Genomic DNA, 13,589 nt, shown 5'->3' with positions numbered 1-13,589 from the left:
GATTATCTATAGCGTCCTGTTCTTTATTACATAGCATAGTCCTCTCTTGTTAGATATATAATGCAATGACTTCTGATGTAGTATGGGTAAGCTTATTTTCTAATGGAGGAGCTTATGGACTGGTCTTCTGGTCACCGGCTGCTCCATCAGCAGTCATTTTATATCTAACAAGAGACGACTATGTAATAAAAGAGGGCACTGTGACAGTCAGAAATAACAAGAATATGCTATGTAAGGGACAGCACTGTACATAACAGCAGAGGAAGCTATAGAATAAGAGACGGCACCATATATAGCTAGAGAGGATGGTACGTAACAAAGGAGGGTGTTATACATAAAAGTTGAAACTATATAAGTAAGGATGGCGCTATACATAATAAGTGAGTACACTATATACTAAGGGACTGTGCTATACATAATAAGTGAGTACATTATATTCTAAGGGACTGTGCTATACATAGTAAGGCTACATTCCTGCATCTGTGTGCAGCGTCGGTGTGCTGCCCACTTTTACAGACGCATTCAGGATGTCCTATTCTAATCCTCAAAATCGGATCAGAACAGGACATTCTCTGACCCTCACAGATCTCATTCTCAGATCCGTGATTTTCATGGATGTGTGAATGCATCTATAAAGCTCTACGAGTTCCTGGACCATCCCATAAAAAATTCTGGCAGCACATGGACATTTCACACAAATGTGAGAATGCAGCCTAAGGGATTTTACAGATAACATTATCACTCCAAGTCACACAGTGCAGATACAGAATAATATTTACATCCAGGCACTTACCGATGACGTCTCGTCTGATCATGGGGGTGATCATTGGTCTCTCCCAGCACCCCCATCATTGCTCTCTTCCAGCATTGCTCTCTCACACACACCCATCATTGCTCTCTCCCAGCATTGCTCTCTCACAGCACACCCATCATTGCTCTCTCCCACCACCCCTATAATTGTTCTCTCCCAGCCCCATCATTGCTCTCCCCATCCCCACCATCCCCATCATTGCTCTCCCCAGCCCCACCATCCTCATCATTGCTCTCCCCATCTCCATCATTGCTCTCCCCATTCTCATCATTGCTCTTCCCATCCCCACCATAGCTCTCCCCAGCCCCATCATTGCTCTCCCCAGCCCCACTATCCTCATCATTGCTCTCCCCATCCCCACCATCCTCATCATTGCTCTCCCCAGCTCCATCATTGCTCTCCCCAGACCATCATTGCTCTCCCCAGCCCCATAATTGCTCTCCCCAGCCCCACCATCCTCATCATTGCTCTCCCCATCCCCATCATCCCCATCATTGCTCTCCCCATCCTCACCATCTTCATAATTGCTCTCCCCATCCCCACCATTGCTCTCCAGAGCCCCATCATTGCTCTCCTCATCCCCACCATCCCCATCATTGCTCTCCTCATTCCCAGCATTGCTCTCCCCAGCCCCATCATTGCTCTCCCCAGCCACACCATCCTCATCATTGCTCTCCCCATCTCCACCATCCTCATCATTGCGCTCCCCAGCCCCATCATTGCTCTCCCAAGCCCCACCATCCTCATCATTGCTCTCCCCACCTCCACCATCCTCATCATTGCTCTCCCCATCCCCACCATCCCCATCATTGCGCTCCCCAGCCCCATCATTTCTCTCCCCAGCCCCATCATTGCTCTCCCCATCATTGCTTTTCCCAGCCCCATCATTGCTCTCCCCATAATTGCTCTCTCCAGCCCCATCATTGCTATCCCCATCATTGCTCTCCCCAGCCCCATCATTGCTCTCCTCATCATTGCTCCCCTCATTATTGCTCTCCCAATCATTGCTCTCCCCATCATAATCATTGCTCTCCATCATTGCTCTCCCCAGCCCCATCATTGCTCTTCCCATCATTTCTCTCCCCATCATTGCTCTTCCCAGCCCCATCATTGCTCTCCCCAACCCCATCATTGCTCTCCTCATAATTGCTCTCCCCCACTTCCCCTCATTCTCTTGTTCCTCTCCCAGTGTATCAGTATAAAAAAAAAAACACAACTTACCTCTCACCCCGTTCCCCTGCAGCAGCATCCTCCTCATCTCCGGTAACTTTCTCCCTGACACAGGCCCGCGCTGCCTAATGACGTCATCAAGCAGCACGAGCCTGTGTCTGGGAGAAAGTGCCGGGCAGGAAGTAGAGGAGAGGACGGATCCCTCCCGCTCCGCTGCAATTTTCCTCTGGATGGCAGCGGAGCCGCATATGATGAGGGCAATCTGGCCATGGGCCCGCAGAGCCTGGGACTCCAAGAAGCAGGCCAGATTGCCCTCATCATTAGCCACCCGTCAAGGGCCCCCCTGCACCGCCGAGCCACGGTGCAGTTGCACCGGCTGCACCGGCGGTAGGTCCGCCCCTGGGAAAAACCAAACACACATGCACAAACAGGACACTAGCAGACAAACTAACTAGGAACCAACGTTCACGCCAGAAGTGGAAGGAGGGGCTGCCTAATAAAGAGCCTGCTGGCACGGTATAGGCCAGGGAGCCTAATCTCTACAGGAATCAACAGGGTTAAATTCCAGCAGAGACCGGCAATGCCCCCCTAAAGCCAAATGGAAACACATCAAGATGTAGCAGTGCTGAGTAGTGCTGCAAGAGGCAAAACTCAGTGAATCGGCCTGACATTAGGAGAAGCCACGTGGTGACCACAGTGAGTAGGAAGGTGCTGAGGAGGCTTGCGAATTACCACCATGACAGTCAGATTACTCTGAGTAAAATAGAAGTACAGTGGGCATAAGGTTTCTATTAATCCCATCCACTTTGTTGGAACAGGAAGAAAATATGTAATGTCAAAAACTCACCAAAAACTGATCATGGGCACTTAACGTTACATAACCTTACTAGAGATGAGCGGTGTTCGACTCGAACTGTTCGCCAATCTCAAATTCGAGCTGTTTTGGGCGGTGTTCGAGTCCTTTGACGAACTCGAACGATTTGCAAAAAATTCGGCTGTTCGAGGTTATGCTCGATAACTGTTCGTGCACCAAAAGCGTAACTGGATTTTTTCACAGTAATACTGTTAATCAATGTTAATAGACAGTTTCAGTGTAGAGTGGGCGGGGGGAGGGGCAGGGGATGGATCTCTGCAGAAATAATGCCGATCTCCAATTTTTTTTTCTTTCCTGCATTTACAGTGGGGAGGTGCAGTCTGTCAGCCTATGAGCAGCGCACACAAACAGCGAAGTGCTTTTTTTTCACATAAGCAAGGGCATGTGTCATTGGCTGTGTATGTCACATGTCCTTGCCCTATAAGACCCAGCCATTTTCCCCATCGCCACCATTTTCTCACTGCTGCAGCTGAGTGTTAGACGGCACCGCTGCTGCTGTGGGCGCTATACAGTATAACTGTGTGAATTGCGAGCGAATTTCCAGTTACATAGAGAGATAGGTTTAGGGAGTAGGGACTAGTTCTAATTGCAGCCCTTTTGAGGGCTAGGTTACAGCAGTTCATAGCACTTTTTGCCAGGCAGGTCTGTGCCAGTGCTGTGCAAGTGTTTTTCACAGCATTTGTCGAAATGTAGCTCAGCCAATCCTTTAGGGCCTGTAGCAGTGTCTGTTAGTCATTGGAGTAGCCTATCTGTGTTACACGCTACACACACCACCTGTGTATCTAATACCATTTTTTTACTGCATCTAAGCCAGCCAATCCTTTTGGGCCTGTAGCAGTGTCTGGTAGTCAGTGGAGTAGCCCATCTGAAGCAAGCTACACCACCTGTGTATCTAATAACAATTTTTTACTGCATCTAAGCCAGCCAATCCTTTTGGGCCTAGTAGCAGTGTCTGGTAGTCAGTGGAGTAGCCCATCTGAAGCAAGTTACACCACCTGTGTATCTAATAACAATTTTTTACTGCATCTAACCCAGTAAATCCTTTTGGGCATAGTAGCAGTGTCTCGTAGTCAGCGGAGTAGCCCACCTGTGAAGGAAGCTACACCGCCTGTGTATCTAATTCTAATTTTTTACTGCATCTAGCCCAGGCAATACTTTGGGCCTAGTAGCAGTGTCTGCTAGTCAGCAGAGTAGCCCAGCTGTTAAGCAAGCTACACCGCCTGTAGATCTAATTACAAATTTTTAACTGCATCTAGCCCAGGCAATACTTTGGGCCTAGTAGCAGTGTCTGCTAGTCAGCGGAGTATCCCAGCTGTTAAGCAAGCTACACCACCTGTGCTTTGGACACTTAATTTTTTCAAAGGAAACGCTTCGGGCCCCCAGGACACTCAGTCATGAGCATCGGGGAGGCGCCCCAAGGCAAAGGGGCTGGGACTGGGGTAGCACGCCTTGCGGCGGACCGCCAAGCTCGATCCTTATAAAAGCTTTTTAACTGCAGCAGCTTTGGTGGACGCTACTGGAGCTGGAATTACCACGGCTGCTGGAACCAGACTTGCCCTCCAATAGATCCTTGTAAAAGGATTTAAAGTGTACTCATTCAAATTACAGAGCCAATTTAAATTACAGAGCTTAGACCTGCCTCCACCGCGGGGGGTCTCAACCCACCAGCGGACAGGCACCAGTATTGGGAGAGGGGGGCTGGCCGTTAGGGTCCACCAAGGCTCTGGCACAAACCCGGCGACACGGAGGTCGCACGGGCAGGAACGGCCTGGCCGTGTCGGCTTCGCACTCCAGCGTAGTCCCTCTGCCCACTCGCACCCGTAACCTCAAAGGGATGCGCAAGCGACTTTTCTTCCCAGGGCTGTTCCCCACCCAGCAGGAACGTGGGGGAGCTCAGGTCGGCCTTCCACCGTACTCCCTTACCTCCCTCACCCTCTTTCCTTCTTCCCTTCTCCATCTAACCCCTCGGCTCTGTGGTGTCCGCTCTCCCTCCAGCTCTCTCCTTCTCACAGGTGGACTACCGCGTGTATTCACACTGTGGCGAATCTTTTGGGCCCAGGCATAAGAAGTTGTTGAGGTAATGGATAATATGTGACCCCTAAGAAACGTCCATGATGACCCATTCGAGGAAGCAACTAAACGCCTCAAATATTGAGCAGGATATGGAGCACCCCATGGGCAAACAGCGATCTATATAGTATGCTCCTTCCCAGAAGCAGCCCAATAGGCGGACACTATTCGGAGGCACAGGTAATAAGTAACCGGAACGTCCCCTCAATGTCTGTTTTGGCCATTAGGGTGCCCCTTCCCAACTTCTTGACCCGCCTAATTGCCTTGTCAAAGGAGGTACAGTATATACTACCACTATGTCTTGAAAGGAAAGTGTTCTGAATGGAATCGCCATTCTACCTAAAGATATTTCTTTTTTTAATTTTCTTGTTACGACATCTGGGTGTTGGTAGGCTGATTTTAGATTTTTACTCCAGCCTTTCTTGATTTTAGAAGGGCATGACATGCCTATATCTGTGTCTCCTCCTCCTTTTACTCCTGCACCTCTTTTCTTTTCGCATGACTATATGTACTTGTCACTTTTCTATGTGTTAGTTGTGTCTTCTGAGCAGTTTGTCAGCTTTTGGACACCTTTGAAGGTGTTTTCTATGTGTTTGCCTGCCATTGGTTTTAATGGTATTCAACGAACCATTCGACGAACTCTTTGGCGAACATGCCGGTATTCGACGAACCGAACCCAAACACTACGAGGGTGGCTCAACACTAAACCTTTCATGACTGCATGTAGCACTGTAGTGTAGACAACGGATGTTGATGTATATGATCTATGAGTCCAAAGATGTTAGTTACATTTAAAAAAAACTGCTAACTGAAAGCTAAAAAAATCGAATCATTAATTTTTATAAATAAGGAATATTTTTAATCTACAGAAAAGTTTTAGAGCAATTTTCCTAGAAAGTTAAAAATTATCTTTGGTGCCTGGAATGCAAGGTCCAGTACACAAATGTAATAATGCCAGCACTAACACTGAACCTCAGGTCACGATGGAATTTTCCATTATTGTTACATGTAATCACTGATGTAATCTTTCACAGTACCAAGCACTGTAGATTCTTATTACGTAGTTTTAGGCAAACCGGCAAATGATGGATCCAAAATTCCACTTATGACTAAGATGACACAATGACGCCAAGAGCAAGTAAAGTACAGACAGTGTCCTGGAAAATGTTAATAGATTTCATTTATTTTATTTATTACAAGAACTAATTCATACTTAATAGTAACAGGTCTATTTGGTATATAAACACACTTATGTTCCAGTGGTCATCATGGAGCAAAATAATTAAGAGTAAAATATGGATAATTGTTAATAAATAAGAATTTAGGTGTAGTAAAAAAAAATGTTAAAAAAATCAGTGGCGGATGCACTATATCAACAAAACTGTTGGAACACCTACACATTACATCTATAGGAGCTTTTCAACTTCCCTTTTTAAATTCATACACATTAATATGTACTTGGCTTCCCATATGCAGCCATAACAACTTCCACTCTTGTGGGAAGACCATCTTCAAGATTTTGGAGAGGGTCTGTGGCAATTTTTAGACATTCATCAAGAAGAGCACTTGTGAAGTCAGACTATGATGTTTGATGAGAGGGCCTGGCTCACAATTTTAGTTTTGGTTCATCCAAAATGTGTTCAATGGCGTGAGGTCAAGGCTCTGTGCAGCCAGTCAAGTTTTTCCACTTTAAACTCACCCAAACATGCCTTTATGGACCTTGCTTTGTGCACTGGGGCACCGTCATGCTGGAACAGAAGAGGCCTTCCCCAAACTATTCTCATAAAGTGGGAAGCAATAATTGTCCAAAATGACTTGGTATGCTGAAGCTTTAAGATTTAATGGATATAATTAATTGGCCTAGACAAATCCCTCAAAAACAACCCCATAGCATTGTCCCTCTTCCACTAAACTTTACTTTTGGCACAATGCAGTCAGGCAGGTAATGTTCTCTTGGCATTTACCAAATCCAAACTCATCCATCAGACTGCCATACGGAGAAGACTGGTTCATCACGCCGCAGAACATGGAAGTATGAGTTAGACAACTTCAATCATCGCCTGGCATTATGCTTGGTGATGTAAGGCCTGCATGCTGCTACTCGGCCATGAAACCCCATGCCATGAAGCTGCCAACACATAATTTTTATGCTCATTTTAATGCCAGAGGAAGTTTGGTGCTTCACAGTTATAGAGTCAGCTGAGCGTTGGTGAGTTTTATGCACTATGAGCCTCAGAACTCATCTACCCAGATCTGACATTACTTGGTCTGCTACATTGTGGCTGAATTGTTTTGGCTCCTAAACACTTACACTTTTCTTGACAGGTGATAGAAATAGGGCATATTAGGGTCTTGTGGTGTTTTCCTGACAATTTTCACTTGACATCATTATCTATTGTCAATAGAGGGATTTATCCCCCTCTCTTTTGTAGACTTTATTGACTTTCTGCTACCTATAAATTATCTCCAATAATATATTTTTATTGTTATACAGTCCTTCTGTCTGTCTCATGGGGCCACCTTACTATGTCCTTTTTAATGCATATCTAATATACTTTGTTTTTGGGAGGCGTTCTTACTGTAAGAAATTTTTTAATATGGGAACCCCATTAATCAAATGTTATGGTGAGCCCCTATTCTGCCCCTGTTCTGCCCATTTTCACTGAGCTGACTGAAACTGGCGGAAAACTCCAAATGTCACAAAATGTTTGCACAACTCCATGTTGAACAAAAATGTTGTGACTTTTCAAATCAATTTACACCAAAATTCTGGCATAATCACTTTGATGACTGAGGGCCATTGATTTCAGTGGACATTGTGCTGTGCTAAATACCCCAAGAGGTGGTGTTGTAGAATAATCAAGCACATCACGTTTCCTTATAAATAACTGATTGCTGAAGGACCAACAGGGGCTACTTTATGATCTGCCTATTGCTTACAGTGGCTGTCACTAGATTTCATAGTACAAACTGTATGCATAATTAAATACAGTCATGGCTGAAAGTGTTGGCACCCTTGAAATTGTTCCAGAAAATGAAGTATTTCTCCCAGAAAATTATTGCAATTAGATGTTTAGTTATGCACAAGTTTATTTCCTTTGTGTGTATTGGAACAATACAAAAAACTGAGGGAAAAAAGGCAAATTGGACATAATTTCACACAAAACACCCAAAATGGACAGAACAAAATTAGTGAAAAGAAAAAAAAGACGTTGAAGCTGGTGGTAGGAAGCGCTGGGATGTCAAAATGAGGGGCAAACAGTCCATGAGCTAAAATTAAAAAGTAAGCCAAAGCAGCTCACCAGTAACCCCAAAAGGGGTGAAATGTGTAAAACGCAACAGGTAAAAGAACAAAATTATTGGCACCTTTCCAAAATTGTGGGTAAACAACTTTGTTTCAAGCATGTGATGCTCATTCAAACTCAACCGTGGCAAGTAACAGATGTGGACAATATGAAAATCACACCTGCAACCAGATTAAAAGGTTAGAAATTGACTCAATCTTTGCATTGTGTGTCTGTGTCTGCCACACTAAGCATGGAGAACAGAAAGAGGAGAAGAGACCTGTCTGAGGACTTGAAAATGATCAACAATCTCAAGGTTATAAGTCCATCTCCAGAGATCCTGATGTTCCTTTGTCCACGGTGCTCAACATAATCAAAAAGTTTTACAACCCTTGACTCTGTAGCTAATCTCCCTGGATGTGAATGGCAGAAAAATGCTGACAGTTTACAACGCAGGATAGTCTAGATGGTGGATAAGAATCCCCAATCAAGTTCCAAAGAAATTCAAGCTATCCTGCAAGCTCAGAGTGCATCAGTGTCAGCACAAACTATCCATCGACATTTAATTGAAATTAAACGCTATGGCAGGAGACCCAGGAGGACCCCACTGCACACACAAAGACATAAAAAAGCTAAACTGCAGTTTGCCTAAATTTATGTGAGTAAGCCAAAATTCTTTTGGGAAAGCATCTTGTGGACAGATGAGACCAAAATAGAGCTTTTTGATAAAGCACTTCATTCTACTGTTTACTGAAAACGGAATGGGGCCTACAAAGAAAAGAACACAGTACCTACAGTTAAATATGGTGGAGGTTCAAAGATGTTTTCGGGTTGTTTTGCTGCCTCTGGCACTGGGTACCTTGACTGTTTGCACGGCATCATGAAATCTGAAGATTGCCAAAGGATTTGGGATCGTAATGTAGTGCTCAGTGTCAAAAGCTGTGTTTGCATTCAATGTCATGGGTCTTCCAGAAGGACAATGACCCCAAGCATACTTTAAGAAGCACCAAGAAATGGATGGAAGCAAAGCGGTGGAAAGTTCTGAACTAGCAAGCAATGAGTCTAGACCTAAATTTCATTGAACACCTTTGGATAAATCTTAAAATTGCTGTTGGGGGAAGGCACCCTTCAAATATGAGAGACCTGGAGCAGTTTGAAAAGAAGAGTTGTCCAAAATTCCAGTTGAGAGAAGCTTGTTGATGGTTATAGGGAGCGACTGATTGCAGTTATTTATTCCAAAGGGTGTGCAACCAAATATTAAGTTGAGGATGCCAACAATTGTGTCCAGCCCATTTTTGATGTTTTGTGTGAAATTATGTCCAATTTGCCCTTTTTCCTCTGTCTTTTGTGTTGTTCCAATACACACAAAGGAAATAAACGTGTAATTGCAATCATTTTCTGGGAGAAATACTTCATTTTCTGGAACAATTTCAAGGGAGCCAACACTTTTGCCATGACTGTAGATGTCTTAGACCTGATGAAGCTACCCCATTTACTTTGAAATTTCATGTCAGTATGGCTGGATAATCCTCTTCGAAAGTTGATAGTCTGATATTAAAATTAGCAGTTTATGGCTCCACTTAAGGCCACCTAACAGACGTCAGTTTTTCTCATGTATTATTTTGATCAAACTTTGATCAGAGTGTGGTGCGAGTGTCATCAGGTCTTCTCATACATGGAGAAAAAAAAAATCTCTCCACCTTCTATTATGTGACAGTCCATGAAAATTGGACCGCACTTGGATGGGGTCTGATCTTTTCACAGACCCATAGACTTGCATTGCCAATTTTGATCCGATCAAAATCAGACAAGTAGCCGCGATTTTCCACGGACTGCTAAGTCAGTGAAAAATCATGGAATGGAATATATACTATCATAGGTACAAATACTATCCGTGAAAACCACGGACAGCACTCGTGTGAGAACATGGGACATTTGAATGGGACCTAAATCTGGAGTCATAAAATGCCCAATGCTGATTGTATTATCAGATGTGAAGACTTTAAAAAGGGAATAGTCAACATTTCGGACATGGATTGTCAAAGTAAGTATACCAGCCTCATCGGGTCTAAAGATCTATGTAATAATATATGCAGTTTATTGTGAAATCTGATGCCATATTCCATTTAATAAGTAGATATTCTCTAAAGCAGTGAAAAACAGAAACTAAGTTTGCTGTGTTTCTTGTATTATTATTATTAGTAGTAGTAGTAGTATTAAGGAACTTTATTTTTCAAGTAACTTTTCAGAATAAGCTGTGATGTACAGTATATGTACAGTCATAACAAACTATTTCTGGCCATTTTATTACTTGTATCCTGAAATCTCAACAATTTTCCACTCTGCAGGTGCAAAATTTGTAGAGATTGTAATTTGTAGAGATGAGTCAAATTTGCATCAAATTTTTGAGAACTCCCTAAACCCAGTGAATTTGAACAATTTTTGATTCACTTTGCACGAATTGCCTTAAATGGCCACTGCCATTTATACATTGCAAAAGAATTACTTTGGGCATGGCTGAGCTGTCTTAACCATAATGCCGTGTGGCTATTACATCCCTTGGTGTATCACAACTAATCAGGAGATACTATCATATACTTCACAATTGTTTTGGGAACCTTACTATTGACAAAAATATATATATTTTTTTATTTCATCGAAGCTGGCAAAATTGAATTTCAAAACATTCACTTAGCTCTGCTAATTTGCAGTTGATTCAGAGCAAGTGGGTGGAGACTTGCTTCTATAATGATTCTTATGAATTGAACACAGAAAAAAAGGGATTCCTCCTGTTTGTGTTTGGTAGAGAAAAAATAGAAGCAGCAAAGACATGAAGGAAATTAAACACCAGTACTGAGCAGTATAGCTGTGAATCCAACGTTTGGATAAGCTAGCTAGAATTTATACTATCTCTGCCTCTCAATGTGCTCATCATTCTTCTCCTATCACCTTCTCCTCTATCCCCTCTCTGTAGACGGCAATATGCTATGTAACCTGATACAACTCATTGTTCAGGCAGTCTGTCTTGTCCTGAGCAAGACTGATTTGAGCTGTTTTTTTCAAAATGGATGGCGAGTTTAGGTGCTAGGAAGGAGGGAAAAATGGCTCATAGAGTAAGAAGCGTATTTCTCTGATAAGATATATATTGCAGTTTTGTGCATTCTCTTGCACTTTTGTATAACTGATTCATTCAAAGTTTGTTGAAAGTACAGATCACATTTAAAGGGGTTGTCAGTTCCTGAGTGAATTTTTGGCAGCTTGCTGAATCCTTAAAGTGTATAACATACACATCATTGGGATTTGGCTCTACTTGATTTTAGTGGTCACCTGGAAGAATTGGATTTGCATACTTGCAGTCATGTGCTGACTAGAGTGTCAGCCGCCTCTCTCAATGCTCTGTTGAGTGAAGCAGCCAAAACTCTAGTCGGCATATGACTACAAGTATGCAAATCGCCTTCTTCTGTTCGCATGATGACCACTAGAATCAACAAGTTGAGCTGAATCCTAACATTGATTACATTACATGCTAATAGGATTCAGACAGCTGCTCAGCGTGAGAAAGCTTACTCAAGAGTGAAGAATCCTTGGTACATTTCAACTCTGAAATCGAAGGTAAAGCCGTCCCTTGAATCATATCATTATTCCTCATGAAATGTGTACAAAGAGGTGACGAGCCCCGCAGAAAAAAAAAAAAAAAATTGTGTCTCCTTCTAGTACCCGAGAAGTATTTTGTGCATCTCCCCCCCCTCCTTTGCTTCATTCCATACATGTTGAGAAGAGTTCCTTGCATGTGATGTCTTATTCTAAGAGCTCATCCGTCATCTAGTAGAACATGTGCACATCCATTGACATTGTAACTTTGTTCTACACAGAATCAATAACATTCTATAGGTTATTTGTGAATCAGCATATAGGAATCAGACTTGGAGTTTTACCTATGAAAGATGCTTTAGGAGAACGCCAGTGTTGTTTTTCTTTAAGGATCTTTTTTTACCTCTTCTCTGACTTCTTTTGACGCTGGCATTTTTTCTCATATTGTATATACTAATATTGAGCGGCTTCTAAGTGGAAGCCACCCGAAGAATGGTCAGATCACTTCTGTTACCCGCTTTGTGACTTTAGAAGCCTGACACGGTTACAAGAAGTTCAAATGGCTTGAACAACATATGAACAGCAAGTCATTTTTACATTGTTGTGCATATGTTCATTATTTGTAGTGTCTTTTAAGGGCTTTTTTAGGTGGGTTCCAGGCAGAATCTACCTGAAAAAGACATACAGTAGTGTGCACATACCCTTATTGTGTCAACGCAGGGCACAGGATGATCGTCTCGTTCCATGATGGTGAGCTTGCACCACAGCATGCAGTATAAATAGTACATTTGTCATCCAAATAAGTTGCACTATTTAAAAAAGCACCCTCATCAAAGTTTTTATCCTCTTCATATATTGCAGTCATCATATTATATAGCTCTGTGTACTTACAATTGCTCATTTTACCCTTCTAGCCCCTTATATCCTGTTTTCCATTAGGTCTATGACATCACGTGATTAAAAACTGACTAGCTAAATCCTTCTAAGCTCTATGTAGAAATAGGAAGTCAGTTTTCACTGTATGACTCATCAGTCAGTGCAAAAGTCCCTGGCAGGTGGAAGGGCAGAGCAACCGAGTCAGGAGTTGAAGAGGGGAATGAGTCATACAGGAACAAGAGATTTCCTGTTTCTACATAGAGCTGAGAAAAGAGAAGAATTAGCTGGGTAGAAAGACAAAATGAGCAATTGTAAGTACACAGTGTGATATAATATGATGACTGCAATATATTAAGAGGATAAAAACTTTGATGGGAGGAGGAGTGCTTCTTTAAAGAGGATCTATCACCAGGTTAAAAGTGGCCAGTGTTTGCTCATATTTTATGACATAAAAAATGAAAAAATGTTGCTTCACTTTTGGTTGATAACCTAAACCAGGGTTCCCCAACTCCAGTCCTCAAGGCCCACCAACAGGTCATGTTTTCAGGATTTCCTTAGTATTGCACAGGTGATAATTCCATCATCAGCACAGGCAATAGTTACATCACCTGTGCAATACTAAGGAAATCCTGAAAACATGACCTGTTGGTGGGCCTTGAGGACTGGAGTTGGGGAACCCTGACCTAAACAAAAAAATACAGCCAACTCACGAAAAAAGAAGTTCACCTGCTTCACACAAACCATAAAGCAGAAAATATATTTTTCAGGAGATTAATTTTGTCAACATGTAGCAACCTGCACAGCAGCCTTTCCCAACTGCCGAGCGCTAATGGCCGAGCTCTGTACTTGGGTATCTCCAGGAGTTCCACAGAAAATGAATGGAGCAGAGTCTCACAAGCATAGCCACTGCTCC

Source organism: Phyllobates terribilis, unplaced genomic scaffold (genome assembly GCF_046119375.1).
Source record: "Phyllobates terribilis strain yellow unplaced genomic scaffold, ASM4611937v1 Scaffold_5__5_contigs__length_657084704, whole genome shotgun sequence".
Classification (NCBI taxonomy): domain Eukaryota; kingdom Metazoa; phylum Chordata; class Amphibia; order Anura; family Dendrobatidae; genus Phyllobates; species Phyllobates terribilis.
Note: the sequence above shows the minus strand (reverse complement) of the source record.